Raw genomic sequence first — 15,163 nt, forward strand, 5'->3', positions numbered from 1 at the left:
AAAGGAATTTAGAAAATTACCAACAATAATTCCCAGTAATTATGGCTCCCCCCTTAGCACTGCTAACTTTGCAGCCTCGCACTGCTGCACGAAATGTGAGCTATATTCTAAATGCTTTAACTGTCCATATTCAGATGAGTTGTGAATATAAACAAGTGAGTGAGTGAAAAGTCCTTCTTGGTCTATTTAAACCCTCCCCCTCAGGCAACAGCATTTACAAGGAAACGGTTATCATTTAGTCTCTGTTGCGGATCAAAATGTCAAGCTCCACAGAGAATCTGAGCAGTGCTGTTAGGGCCAAAAGTGCAGTTTTAGAGCCCCAGGATCTGAGAGAAAAAAATGATTTGCAAATGCCCAAATATGTCTAATTGACCTGAAATATAGCCTGTGTGCAGGAACTGTTTGAAATCAATACGACGAGCGAAAAGAATATCCTTGAAGGAACATTTGAGAGGATCGTACCGCATGTCTTTCGGAGCAGCGGTGTGAAGTATGCAAGAATTATGAAAACAATCAAAAAGTCATGAAAGGTCATGTGAATTAAAATCACAGTGGTTGCAGCCAATTAAGAGAGTGTGAGGACCAGCTGTTTTTCACCTACCACGCCAGCATAATGGCAGGAGCTACTGTAGTTTATATGAATATTCTGTGGACGTGAAAACCATTTGTGAGTGGATTTACATGTAATGTATTCCCAGTGTATTTGTTTATTGTGTGTATTTAGTGGGGTAAATCAATAGGCAGTATTCCCAGCCTTGATTGGATTCACAATTAGCTCAAGTGAGAGATTCCCTAAAGGTGGGCATATTAGATTCAGCACAGCCAACCAACCTGATTGTCTTTGCCTCACGTCAGCTGCTGCCCCACCACAACATGCTTTCTGCTGTCCAGGTGCCTTGTGGGTAACAGCGAGTGCACGGAGGAACTTTCCTCCTATGTGGCGGGCAGGCAGTGACAGCTCCGAGATGCTCTTTGACCTGAGAGGAAGGGAAAACAACATCAATGGTAATTCCCCTTCAAACACATTAACTGGGATGAACTGGGTCCCACTGAGCCTCTCTGAGTGGACTCGCATTGATCGCAGAAATCCATGAATAAATTTAGCACTAATTGATTTTTTTTTCTCCTCCTCAGAAAATAAATATCTAATTCTAATGTAGGGGCAGTGAATGAAGAAGACTGTGCAACAACCCTACATTTCAAAAACAAAACAAAAACTGAACAAAATTAATTTTGAGAACTCACTTAATAAGCCACAAAAATATTCAGAGCCATCGGGGATCCTGTGGTTTCCAGTCCAGTCACAAAGTTGATGCATTTTACGAATTGCTAAAAGTCAATACAATTTCAAAAAATAAATAAATGAAAATACACCTTGAGGTCAGTTAATAAACAAACAAAAATATTTCATTGTTTTAGGAGTGCCAAAGCAACAAGCCCAGAAGTTAAGCCATTAGGTCCTGTGGATTTCAGCTACCTTTTAATTGCTTTCAGTGGGGATTGGAGTTGTACTTGGATGGGAAACGGTGTCACAAACACATTTACAAAAGCTGAATTTTATCACCCTGCCAATTGGAAGAGTGATACCGTCAAATATCAGAAAGAAAAATGAACAAAATAAGGGTCCAAGCAATAAGTGTAAATGCGACTGAGCCAAAAACGAAAACAATGTGCAAAGATTTCGTCCTTTACAATGGAAACACATCGGAGCACATGGTATGCCGTGGATCCTAAACTTCAGGCTCTTTTTTTAAGACCACTGTACTTTATTGAATACGCTTTTCTCTTTCATTTTCATATTTATGACTACATCTGAAAGCACTGGTCAGTGAAATATAATAACATTGTGGATAAAACTAGAAGCATGTGCTTTTATTCTATGCCGTGATTACATTTTCAAATCCGACTTTGCGCAACACTGTTTGGACGGCAACAGTATATAATAATAATAATTAAATACATCACTTTGTGTATAATATCTGTAGCAGATATCATTGTATATTTCAAGCTGTCAACTGATATAGTCCTGGTGCTTAGTCTTGAGAGATGTTGGAGGAGATCTTGAGTTGCAAAGTTGTAGATTCAGGTATCATACTGCCACCTACTGGTTACTACTTTTCCAAGACGTTCAGTCAGTATGACTGCACTCAAATGAGCTACAACATGACTGAAATTATTCCATCGTTACAGGAAGGACAACTTCCACTTCAACGATACCTCTGATAATAAACGTTCATTTTCACTTTATTTCCAAATGTTGATAATATAAGATATGTGAATTAACTAAGTTATGAAACATCTAATAGGTGTCCCGACCAAACATTGTGTCGTGAGCATGTGAGATGTGATTAGGGTAGCCTTGAGACTCTCTTTACCAACAAACAATTGCTCAGTTGTGCAAAGAAAAGCAGCGAGGACAGAGGGGGGAAAAAAAAAGAGTTTCTGAAATGTTCTTCTTTGTTTGATGGATGAGTTGCTCACATAAAGGCTGGGCATTACCTCTGCAAATAAACCAGACTTGACATTGCCCTGTGCTGGAACATCTGGGACGCCCCAGAGACAGGATCAAAGGCCTTGTGAGTCCTTGGACTCTATCTGTGCCAAACATGCACAGCGAGCTCATGAACAGCTATCCAGTGCATTTCAGTCATCATCATCTGTACTGGCTGTTTGTTAGTCATCAGCAATTTCTGTCCAGTATTTTAGATCATATTCCTCGGGGTTTTTTTCTTCTTCTTCTTTTCATCATGGTAACAGTGGCGGGGCAGGGGGGGAGGTGGACAGCTGGGAGTGGAGCAGCTGGACAGCATGGTAAATCAATTCATGAGCTTATTAACCTACACTAAAATTATATACTAGGCTAACTGGAAACATGAATGTTGATGTTGAAAATTAAGTGCTAGACTGATTGATCTCTCTAGTACTTTTCCAACTGACAAGTTACTCTGAACCCAGCTCTCATCTGCACAATACTATGGGAGCTGTTCTACAACACAATCTGCATTACTTTGTCTTTGTTTGGAGAGAGCCAGCCAACTGCATAACCTTAATTAGTCAAGCTGTATTCATTCAAGTGATTACAACGCCCCGCACTGCAGTGAAGAGAAGCATCTGTCACTTAGACTCAAATGATTTCTCAATCTTTCCATTCAGTGGAATAAATTTAACGCGGGCCCAGAGTCTAACGTGGCTTTTCTTTAAGCAGACTAAGAATGAATACTGAATACATCCCTGAATACTGAATATAGATTTTATGCCAGTCCAGTGTAGGGGTGCAACTAAACAAAATGTTTGCAAAATAGTGAAAAGCATCTGTAACAAGTGCAGGTGGAAAAACAGAAAACAACCAACGAAAAACAAACAAACAACAGTTTAAGGAAGCTTGGACATTTCGTTTTTTGTTTGTTTGCTGAATTATTTTCTGCTGGCAGGCCTGTCAGTTAATCATGAACCAAACCTGTTCACTCTATTCTGATTTATTCAGAATGCAAAAATGAAACATTTACCGCGATGTGTGCTTTAAAACGTGCATTCGTCACATCCATCACAGTTTTAGAGTGGTCTTCCTATTATCGCACAGTCTTTACCTTGCAATGTAAAGCGCCTTAATGTGACTGTTGCTGTAAACTGGTTCTATATCAATAGAGTCCTATTGAATACAACTAAGTGTTAGTTCTGCTTTGCTAAAAAGGACAAAATTGTGTTTTTTTTGTTGTTGTTTTTTTTATCTGGGATGGCTTTTTTCCCAGATTCTTGAGTTTCATTGTGTTTGCCATTTCTTAATCTCCTCAAGGCTACGCATCTGCTGCACTTCGGCATGCACAACTGGGCAGAGAAGCAGGATGTCACTTTTGTGAACTAACTGCTTGGAGAGGAGGGAAAAATGACGCAAACACCAGAAAAGCGATTTGGGCAGTGAAGCCGGGGCCTAAGCGAGGGGTAGGTTGCGGGGATCGCCCACACCTCGGCAGATGTGCCTCGGTGTCACTCCACATCCGCGGCCAAATGAATCACCCGACAGATGTTTAACGTCAAGGCCAGGCTGCCACGCCAGCCAAACACACACGTGAGCACACACACATAGACATGCAAACAAACACAATTTATTACAAGGAGGAGCAGCTCCACAAGGGGTCAGACTCACTAAGGCATAGATGTTTCACCTTCATGCGACTTTGAATAGAAATAAAATTCACTCAAACGACAGATATTTTCGAGAAAAAAAACCCCCACTGTGCACTAAGTATACACAACACACTGACTGAAATGTAGCTGCTGCTCAAACTTGCTGAGTCTCTTGAAATGTTTCTCTGGCATAATGTATTTTCAGACACTCTTTTTGATCTCTGGCTTGTACCATCTGAAAGCAACCCGTCAATATTGAAGGATAGAGTGTTTTAGATAACTCCGATCCAGCAACCTCCCTGATTCTCTCGCTCGCTCTCGTTTTTTCTTTTTCTTCCAGCAGCGGGGAGGGCAGATTCCATGGCAGCGTGAAGATATTTTGTCAAAATCCATTTCCAGTCAAAGCAAATCAGCCTTCTTAACACATGCATTTTTATCACCTCTTTGTTTTAGGAGTTGATTTGAAGCGGGGATGACGAGACGCAACACCGCTCCAATAAAGTGCCAGCGCTATAAAACAGATGCTCCCAACCTTTGCCACGTCGCCATTGCTGCGTAACAGATTTCCACATGTTAGAGTCGATTTAAAAAAAAAAAGGAGAGAGAGAGAGAGAAGACTTACGGTTAAGAAAAACTTTTAAATTCACCTAATTGAATTTTAGTTGCAACCTCTGAAACAGAGCCCGTTATTTAAGGTGAATCACCGCTCGCACCAATCACCTTGTGTGCCATTTAGATGTTCTTTTTTTGTGTGTGTCTTTTAAAGTGTGCCGTGGTACTAAGGACACGAACGCGTTAAAGAAGAGCAGCTAAAGGTAAGGAGCTTTTAAGAAAGAGCTGCTGGATCTTTGAGAACATTCTTGAGGCCCTTTTCCCTCTTTTGGAGAAACCCAGGCAGATAAAAGGAAACACTCGGGTGGATTAAAGTGTTCAGAATGTATCAGCATCAAACCACTAGAGTTTTTGCCCTCTACATTTTTCAAACACAGTCAATAGATCTAAATATTTTACTGTGCCCCGGCCGATTTATTGTTTGATGTTTAAAAACTTGTGTGGAATGAAAGAAAAATTCATTAAAGAAGGCCCCAGAACGAGGCCCTACGATCAGCTTTGAAAGTCGAGTTTAACTGGGATATTGATCATTCTCTTTCTTCTGTGACAAAGGCCACCAGGGACGCTGGAGGTGTCGGTGGATGAAGGCTCACTGCCAATAACACCAGACGTGTCTGTGTACACTGTAGGTGAGGCTGGGAATAACACCACTGACACTGAAGAATTCAATAACTCAAAAATGACCAAACAAACACCACAGTCTTGATTTCTCGCCGGCCAAAAAGATTCAGTGTGTACTCTGGTTGCGATGCACCAATGTTTACTTCTTGGGTTTTTGAAACGCATGTGTGAATTTAATTACGGCTGACGGCAGGAGAAATCTAGTGCTTCTCTGTTTATTTATATAAAAATGATGTAGGTGTACGTGATTGCAGTGCTTAATTAAAAAGTGTCCTGTCGTGGAATAAAAGGAAATTTCCCTTTAATGGCTAAAAATGTTCAGCTTAAAGTGAAACTGATTCAACTTTGCAGTTGATTTCCCTCGTTAGTCTCACAGTCGTTGTAAGTCTGGGTGTAAACTTTAAAACATTCAAGCCAGCTATACTGCAGGGCACTAAATGGGACTTAAAAATGCTCTGCATATCTGGTGGGGCTGTCGCACATTGGGGCAACAAGAAAAAAAACTAAATTACAGAGGTTTCTTTTTTCTTCTTAATTTGAAGATATTCAGCACAACAAAAGTAAAACTCAATCAACCTCTGTTACTTAAGATTAGCCACAAAGAAACACCTAAACTTCTGGCAACTTCCTTGACTAACAGCAGCAAAATTAATGAAATCTTTGGGATATACAAAGCAGTTTTTTCCTTGAGTTACAAAACATCAGACAAGCAGGACTTGACAACTGCCAGTGCTAGTTGTCAAGTTTAGCACTGGCTACACCAAGGACATAACGACCGAGACTGTCCACGCCGGGGCTCGAACCGGCAACCTTTCGATTACAAGGCGAACTCCCAACTCTTGAGCCACAACATTAGGGGACAGCAATCTAAATAATTTCAAATGCTTTGGGGCATATTTGTTTAGTTTGATAAGGACACGATAAAGGACCAGTAAAATGTATCCAGTAATCTCATGTGTGTCTCAAAGATCAGGCAAATGGCAGCGTATTGTACACAAGTTTTGCGCGCATAATGCCAACACAAAATTAATGGTCAAACAGTTGTGATAAAGTGGTGCAACTGCATTTGTGTTTCTTTAATAATATATTGGTCTTCAGCCACCAAACAAACATGCTTTTATTTATCGTATTTATTGCTGGTTTATTGGTACTTCTGTTACACAGGGCTTTGCATGAAAAAAAAACACTCTCCTTCTTTTGCATGGAACTGATTCTTTGGTAAAACAAACAAACAAAAAAACAAAAAACACAAACGACTAAATCATCTCTTCTCCTTCCAAGCATACTTTCCCGATTCTTCTCTCATTTTCTGCTCTAACCAGAAAGATCTCAGGTCCTTTTTTTGCTGACGATCAGCACTTGGAGTCTCTGCTCTCTTTTACTCCAGCTGATTTTCAAGAAACCAGCTGGACTAAATAAATACACAGGCAAGAGGTAAAAATAGATATCTATGTTCAAAATAAAGGCAGGAGGGCTGGTCAGCAGAGCAGCTCAGTCATCAGCAGATTTAAACTGTTCACAGGATGCTCGTTTCTCCCATGAAATTTGAGACATATCGGTGTGTGTAACATGTTCGTCCCCCCAAAAATGAGGTGTACAATAAGTGTTTACCTACAGGGAGCTAGAATGTAATAATCTTTTCCACCACACCGCAGCTGTTGTGCATGCAACACAGGCAACTTTTGGGGTGATCATGGCTCAAGAGTTGGCAGTTCGTCTTGTAATCGGAAGGTTGCCGGTTCGACAGTCTTGGTCGTTGTGTCCTTGGGCAAGACACTTCACCTACTGCCTACTGGTGGTGGCCAGATGGCGCGATATGGCAGCCTCACTTCTGTCAGTCTGCTCCAGGACAGCTGTGGCTACAACTGTAGCTGCCTCCACCAGTGTATGAATGTGAGAGTGAATGAATAGTGGAATTGTAAAGCGCTTTGAGGGTCTTGAAAAGTGCTATATAAATGCAATCTATTATTATTAACTTTCGCCTTTGAGAAAAACATTTGCAGCAGAGCTGCAGTTTACGAACCACTCAACACTGATTTTTGGGTAACAAACAGATTTTCAGTTTGTCTTTTTTTCTGCTGAGGAGACGACGCTGCCTGCACTGTTGCTTGACTGAAATCTGTCAAGAAGCCTTGGTTTGTAAAATTAGGGGCTTGCTTCCATGGCTACAAGTCCTCATCGTTGTTTAAGTTAATCTTAAGAAGCAGTGCATTTGTCACTTTATTGCCATGTTGGCCAAATTTTCTAGATACTCTGCAACATTTTTAACCTATAAACCAGATATTCAATGCACACAGTCCTATATTTGACTTTTATCAGAGGCAAACACCACAAGCTGGCATTCACTTTGAAGCCAGTGATAATCAGGAGGGACAGGAGTGACCCTCGTTTGAAAAGGCACACAGGACACAGTAGGAGGGAAGGTGTGATGTTCTCTCTTTTTATTGACTGACGCAGTTGATGAGGGCCCATCATGCACTTTGGCAGGAGGGCAGGCAAGTGTACGGAGGTGGCGCCCACCAGGGTGCGTGGAGGGGACGACGTGGCCGCCCTTCATAGATATTCCATGCGTGGCTTTACCCTCAGCTGCACTGTCAAGGTCTGTGTGCCCCTCTGAGGGGGCAGAGACAGGGTCATGGATGACACCCGCCTCTATGCCAGACGTGACAGCACAGCTGGGCCGCTTAATGACAGAGGCGCCTGGCCCAGCACACACCTGCCCATCCTAGGCAGGGCAGGCGACCTCATGGGGAGAAAAAAGAGCCGCTGCCACGTTCAATGGACAGATGTTCTGGAGAGAAGACAGCAGAGACAGCGGTACTACAGGGACCTCTCTGTTTCTCTCCCCTCACCAGTAATTGAAAATCATGTAAAAGGTCAATTCTGTGATACTGCCTGTCCCTCTCTGCAAGTCATTCCTTTAAGCCAGAACATGACAAAAACAACACTGACTAGATGACAGCTTTCGCCTCAATTACCGCCTATGTTAGCCACGTCCATGTAATGACAATAACTGTAAACACTCCCGGCGAATAAATCTGCATGCAAAAAGAGGTACCGGCCATCTGTTAGAGGCCATGGACTGGGGTCCCTGAGAGGAACCTAATGATTGGGTACACAACACAGACACTGTTATGACATGTGGACTTCAAACGAATGGAGTATGTAAAGGAGGAGGAGGGAAGAAAAGACACCATTTCCAAACTATCAACTTTACTAACGAAGTCCACTGTGGCACAAGAGGTCAGTTCCTCTACTGAATACTGACAGAGTGACCCAGTCTGTGAGTTTCAGGCTGATGAGAAGAGGCAAGGTTCTAACCTCCACAGAATTGCTCTGTGTTTGTGGTTGCCTTAAACAGAACCAGCTACAGAACTGTCACACACCATCAGCCTCGCTGGAATCCAGTAGAGACTTGCAGACCTTCATGGACAGAGAAGCAATCAAAATAGACAACAAGGATTCATCAAGTAACATTAAACAGGAAGTGGAATAACACTGGCCACTTTTGCATTACATTCGGTTGTTGACTTTAAGGCACCAGAATCTTGGCAACGTGTTCAAGTTGTTGTTTATTTGTTTTGTTTTGTTTTTTGACCCAGATTAATGTGAGTTTTATGGGAGCTGGAAGGTGTGAAAATAGAGTTTGGATGCTCAGAGTGTGAAATACAATATTTAAAGACGAGGAATCTGGCAGTTCATCTCACTGCATATTTATTTCATTGAGTTAAAAGCCTTGGAAAAAAAAGTTGTTCGTTGTAATGAGGAACACATTAGGGCTCACCCACAAACATGTGGTTTTCGGGGGGAGAACGCTTTACAATTTTAACAAAAACAAGTGCTGTAACTTGAACACCAGTGCAAACAGGAAGGAAACAATATATTCCATAAACTCCCCCAAATGAGAATGTTATCAATAACACTTGTGTCTGCAGGAAAAAACAAAACGAAGCTCTTCAACAAGGATGTTTCTGTTTGGCTGACCGTAGCCCTTTGCCAATAACAATGTTACCCGCAATCACGATCCAAACCACACAGCCTTGGCACGGCTCGATGTCACAAATTGTGTTTTGATTCTGACCAAATGCAACAGCTTCCTGTCTGGTCCTGTTTTCTCTTTCTGTCTGTTTTATTATCTTGAACCAGCTGCAAACTGAAGGACATTTAGTAACCACCGCGCTGCCAAAAAAATTGGAGATACACATATCTGCATCAAGGGAACAATGACTGCAATGCGAGAGCTTCAAAGAAACCAACACCAGCCGTGCTCATTAAACCTAATAAAAATCCATCAGACTTTTTTTCTTCAAATTGCCTCTCATATCTAAAAAAAACAACAACAAAAAAAAAACCCCAAAAATTTGAATTAAGAGTGAGATTGTTTGTGTGTCTGTGCCACTTGTATGAGAGTGTTACTTTGCAGCTGCACGCGTGCAGCACACCAGAATGCACATTTCAAAGGCAAGACAGCTCCTGGGCTTGCTGAACTTTTGCTTGTTATCAGGAGCTGAGAGTGAAAAGGAGAGAATTGATCTTTTGTCTACTGGAGGTGCACTCCCTTGGGCTGGGCCGCTCGCTTGCTCACTCGCTTGGCTGCCATGCAGTGGGCTCTCTTCCTCACCCCCACCCCACCCCACCCCTCTCCAACCACCGCCACGCTGCATATCCCCCCCGAACCACCACCACAACCACCCCTCATTCACTCACTCTCTCTCTCTTTCTCTGTCTCTGCGTGGCGGCTGCCTCTGCTCCAGCTGACACTTGTCCTGCCGTTACTGGGAGAGATGTGCGCTGAGCTGCTGACACCAGGATTGATCTTCCTCCTTTTCCCCATAAGCTCCATATCAAGCTCCTGGAGACTCTGGAGGAGACAAAGAATGGGCGGGAGGGTAGGGATAAGGGGTTAGGGAGGCAGCCAGAGTGAAATGAAGAGAAGGGAGAAAATTCTCCAACTCAAAACAGTCCTTCAAACTAACAATGTTTGGTTCAGCAAAGGAATAGAGAACACAAAGTTGACAGTTTTATTGGCGGCTGAAGAGAGAAGTTCACTCGTTTTGCTAAATTGTTGCCCAGCGCAACAGCCGCAGTAAAACAACTGGATTTTCTAACGCTACAAACACACAGGCTATTCTTCATGAACAAGTCTCAAATGAATTGCTCGAGTAAAACAGATGCAGTATTTAAAAATAAATGAGTTAGATAATTTAAACAACAGACCGTAAAAGTTACTTGATTAGAATAACTGTAAGAGAAGAGCTCAGCGGTGTGTGAAGGGCAAATGTCTGTCTGGGTCAAACCAGGCGCTTACTGTACGCACAAGATGATTTTAGGGTCACACCAACACAAATAAAGGGCCGTGCAAGTTTAACCCAATAGCGAAAGTGTGACGAGAGCCTGCCTACTTTAACTTTATAACAACTGCACTGTGTTAAATCCGCTTCAGGCAGATTATTTTTATTATTGTAATGAACAAGTATTTTTAAGTCGTGGATTTAGATTGTTTACTCTCTTTTGCAATGAGAGCGGTTGGAGCGAGGCTCGGCAGGAGTGGTGGCAGAAAAAAAAAAGTCCTGAAGTGTTTAACTCAAATTTAAATTGTTTAGTCTTCAGTGAAGCATGATTCATAATCATATTATGGCAATAACAGCATTAAACAGCATTAGTCACAGTCAGGTCAACAGGCAACAGTGGAAGAAGACAGGAAAATGAAATGCAGAACAAATGTTTATATTTTGCTGCTGTTCCGAAGAGGTTACGGCAATGCAAAAATGTTAGGGTCTCAGCATCGTGGCATTTACCAGACCATGACACAATGTGGAGGCCATGTTGTTAACATATAGCGGTTGATAGTATAAGAAATATTAAAAACAAAGTAACAAACAAAGAAGTCGCAAATTTTGTAATAAACTTTCTGTATTTCTATAGTTTATAGAAATTCTCCAGAGGAAACATTTTACAATACAATCCTTATCAAGTCCAGCACGTTGCTAAGTAACCACAGATTTAAACAGTTTTAGTAATTAATGCTGTTGACAGTGACTATATTTCATATAAAATGCCTAGATGAATATAGTGTTACATATATATATCATATACACATTAGGTCACCCTCACCAACAACACTGAGGTAAGTTGGGGCATTTAAACGATGCTCAGTTTGTACTAAGTGTGCCTAGAAAATACACCATTACACCAATAAATGCCAGAACGGATCCATGCTCATGTTGTTTATGCCAAATTAACAGTCCAATTTTCGTGAGAACAAAAGTTTTTTAGTGGCATTCAGTGGGGTCTTCTGCTGTTATAGCCGTTTGCTTAGAGGGTTGACATGTTTTGCATTGAGACACCTCGTTACCTTGTTTGTAACAAGACGTTATTATAGTTGCTGTTGTCTTCCTGTCAACTTGCTTTAAGCAGTTTGCCCATTGTCCTCAGACCTCTGACATCAAAAAGACATTTTCACCCAGGGAATTGCCACTCACTGGATATTTTCTCTTTTTCTGACTCTTATCTGTAAACCCTAGAGATTATGTAGGAAAATCCCAGTGGAACAGTAGTTTCTGAAATACTCAGACCAGGCCGTCTGGCAAAAACAACCACCCCACGTTTAAAGTAACTTAAATCACCTTTCTTCCTTAATCTGTTGCTTGGTTTGAACAGGTTGTGTTATCATGGCTACATGCGCTGAGTTACTGCCATGTGAGTGTCTGGTTAAATATCTGTGCCAACAACCAACAGGTCTAACTTAATGCAGTGGCTGGTGAGTGTATATAATATTTAAGGGGTAAATTAAGTTTTATATGTGCATTAGAGGTCATAGGTACCTGTTTATCAACCAACTGCTATTTTTCTTTTTCACAAAAGTGATGAAATTTGTTTATTTTAGATGTGTCAAGCCCATCAGCTACATCTAAGCTGGATCTATGGGCCAGATCCTACACTCACAATAGGCTACACACAAATGCAATCATTTTATTGTCATTCAATTTAAGATTTCATTGGTTCTGCCTCTTTTGTCTAATAAATAATCATATAAATGTGGGTATTATAAGGCATGCCATTCTTCACAGTGAAATTAATTGATAAAAGTTTTGACCCCATTTTAAGTGGAATTTTTAAACACACCAGCTGCTTCTAAAACGCACTCAGATGTGGAGTTTTCCTTCAATTACAGCTAAACATAACCTAAATTACCTGCTTATTTCGTACTAACAGCCCACAGATACTTTGATTTTCACATGCAGATAATGTTAGCTTAGAACAAAAGTATGTTAAACTTTAGAGGAAAACGTTTTGGATAAAAATACAGTTTTTGAAAAACTAAAGCACTTTTGCTAGCTAGTAACAACATTTACCTGCAGACAATTCACTTTCACTTGTTCTCACAGCAGTTAGAGGAACCCTGCATAAACTGGTTTGCTTTCTGTTCATCGCTAATTTGAGAGAAAATCAAGGTCTCTCAAACTTCATCAAATTTACGTCATTGTCAAAAAGGTGAGAAGGTTACTTTGTCTAGCTGCACCTCTCCAGACCTACATATTGAGGCTCCACCCCATAAAACGTCATCTATGATACAGACCTAGAACTAGCAACCTAGCGCTGATGCAAGCCATGGTAATCTAACCTAATGGCTGATAAACCAGTTTGATGTGCAAAGGTAACATGGCAACATATGGTTTGCAACTGAAACTTTAGATCGTGGGATAGCTTTGGTCACTTTTCTTTAATAGTGTTCATGATACCAGTGGCATGTTCGTGTTTGTTTCTGAGAAAAAAACAACAAAGGCGATAGGAAGTCACATGACATCAACAAAATCTTCCTGAGAAAGAAGTTGATGAAAAGCTTAAAGAAGACTTAACTTTAATCCTTCATGGAAACTGAATCAAAGAGGAAACAATAATTTTATATTCTGTTGCCATTACCTATAATTATAATTATGATTAGATATATAATTACATTATTATTATTAGTAGTAGTTGTTGTTGTATTATCCCTTCCATATGGTTACACATTAGCCAAAACTACATGTGGTACCCAAGTAGATTAAACTGAAAGCATGAAGTAAACAAATACCAATATTAGTTCAGCTCAGTTGTTACCTTAAAGACAAAAAAATGCTATAACATGAATACAAGTTGCACTTAGTTTCCGAAATTTTGATTTATCAATTATTAATAATTCATAAATAAAAGTTATAGCTTCTGTGTATATGCTCCAGAAACAATTCCACTACCTTATATTACCAAAAGAAGAGCTACAGATGTTTCGTGATACAAGAGGAGAGCCTCGTACAAACAGCTGGAAGCAGCAAACAGCATTAGGACATCAAACTGCTTGTCATGCAATATCAGTGTGAGCAACAATTTTAGTAAAACAATTCAACTTCTGTAGACCACGAACAGTAAACAATTTCTTCAAATAATAATTACACTAATTCCTGTCAGACATCATCAATAATTCATTAAAATTAGGTCTGTTTGTGCACCTTAGACATGAGGTACAGTCTTAATAGGTCCCTAACCTTTCTATCTCAACACACCTGTCTCGGAAGTTTGATGGCAGATTTAAAGTGGGTGCTGCTGTGTGCTGTAAGAGACCTCTACAAAAGCTGAGCTCCTGTGTATTTCACACCATGGATTCTGGGAGATTCTGGTCTGTTTGACTGCTCTCTCTCTCTCTCTTGCCTGTTATAAAACATGTAACTAATAAATTGAGGGAATTAATTTATATTCTGTGTGCACAAAATGATGATTTGTCTCCTCAAAGGAATAAACATGGCCTCAAAACTGGAGATGTCTGAACGCTGCAGCCTTCACTAATCAGCGCCAGAAATTCATATTCTATTAATCTACAACAACAGTTGACTTTTGTTTGTGAAATGTTACAACCCCACCGCCTCAGTGACCTCAGTGGCTTCCCTCTTTGTAAACAAGCAGAAAGGAAGACAGCAGTGGAAACCAGATCTGCAGCACGGAGTGAATTCATGTAGACTATTACCATTCAACAACATGTAAGCACATTCATCAACCACCGCGCTGCTGCTAGTACTGCTAACATTAGCTGCACTTGGCAAGCCAGTCATGTGACATTGTGTGCGTGCAGTGTTGTGCAGTGTTCAGCAACATTTGAAATACATGATTAGTGAAGGAGGCGATTAACTGTTTGCCCTGAACAATCAAAAACATTTAGAATCACCTGCTAGATTGGGCTCTCTTTGAAATGTGGGTCTCATTTTCTCCCATTTCAATTAGCTGCCAGGACCATCCACACTCCAAATATCTCTCCTCTATGCCTGCCGACAAACTCCTTAAATTTTTCGCAGCTTGACCTTCCTCAAAATTTCTCTGATATCCGTTGAGGGACAAACAAAGCAACCAAGCTACCAACAACAACACCCTTGGCAGGAGTAACATTTGCAATATCTACAAATGAAAGGTCTGAAAAATGAATTTGGACTCATTGTTAGAGTGAAATTAAAATCTGTACAGTCTTAAATAATGTTATCAAACATAAAAGACTTTAATCAAATGCAGCGTGCAGTCATACAGTTAAAAGATGTATTCTCAGTTGCTCTTGAAGTCCAGTGTTGTGATTTTGAGTCCAGGCATTTGATTGGGGATTTGACTGGGGATTTTTACAGTTATTACTGCGTGTTATTGGCATCATGAGGAGAGGAGACCTGGGAGTTAGGGTTCGGTGGGGTGGGTGGTTGCTGGCTGGGGTGGGGGTGGATGGGGTCGGTCTAGCAGCAAACATGATAATTTGCAGGTTAGCCAATTTCAAGAGGGTGGATGGCCGATACCC

This window comes from Rhamphochromis longiceps, linkage group LG6 (assembly GCF_057381845.1).
Source record: "Rhamphochromis longiceps isolate RC_006_pf linkage group LG6, R_longiceps_female_GT1.1, whole genome shotgun sequence".
Classification (NCBI taxonomy): domain Eukaryota; kingdom Metazoa; phylum Chordata; class Actinopteri; order Cichliformes; family Cichlidae; genus Rhamphochromis; species Rhamphochromis longiceps.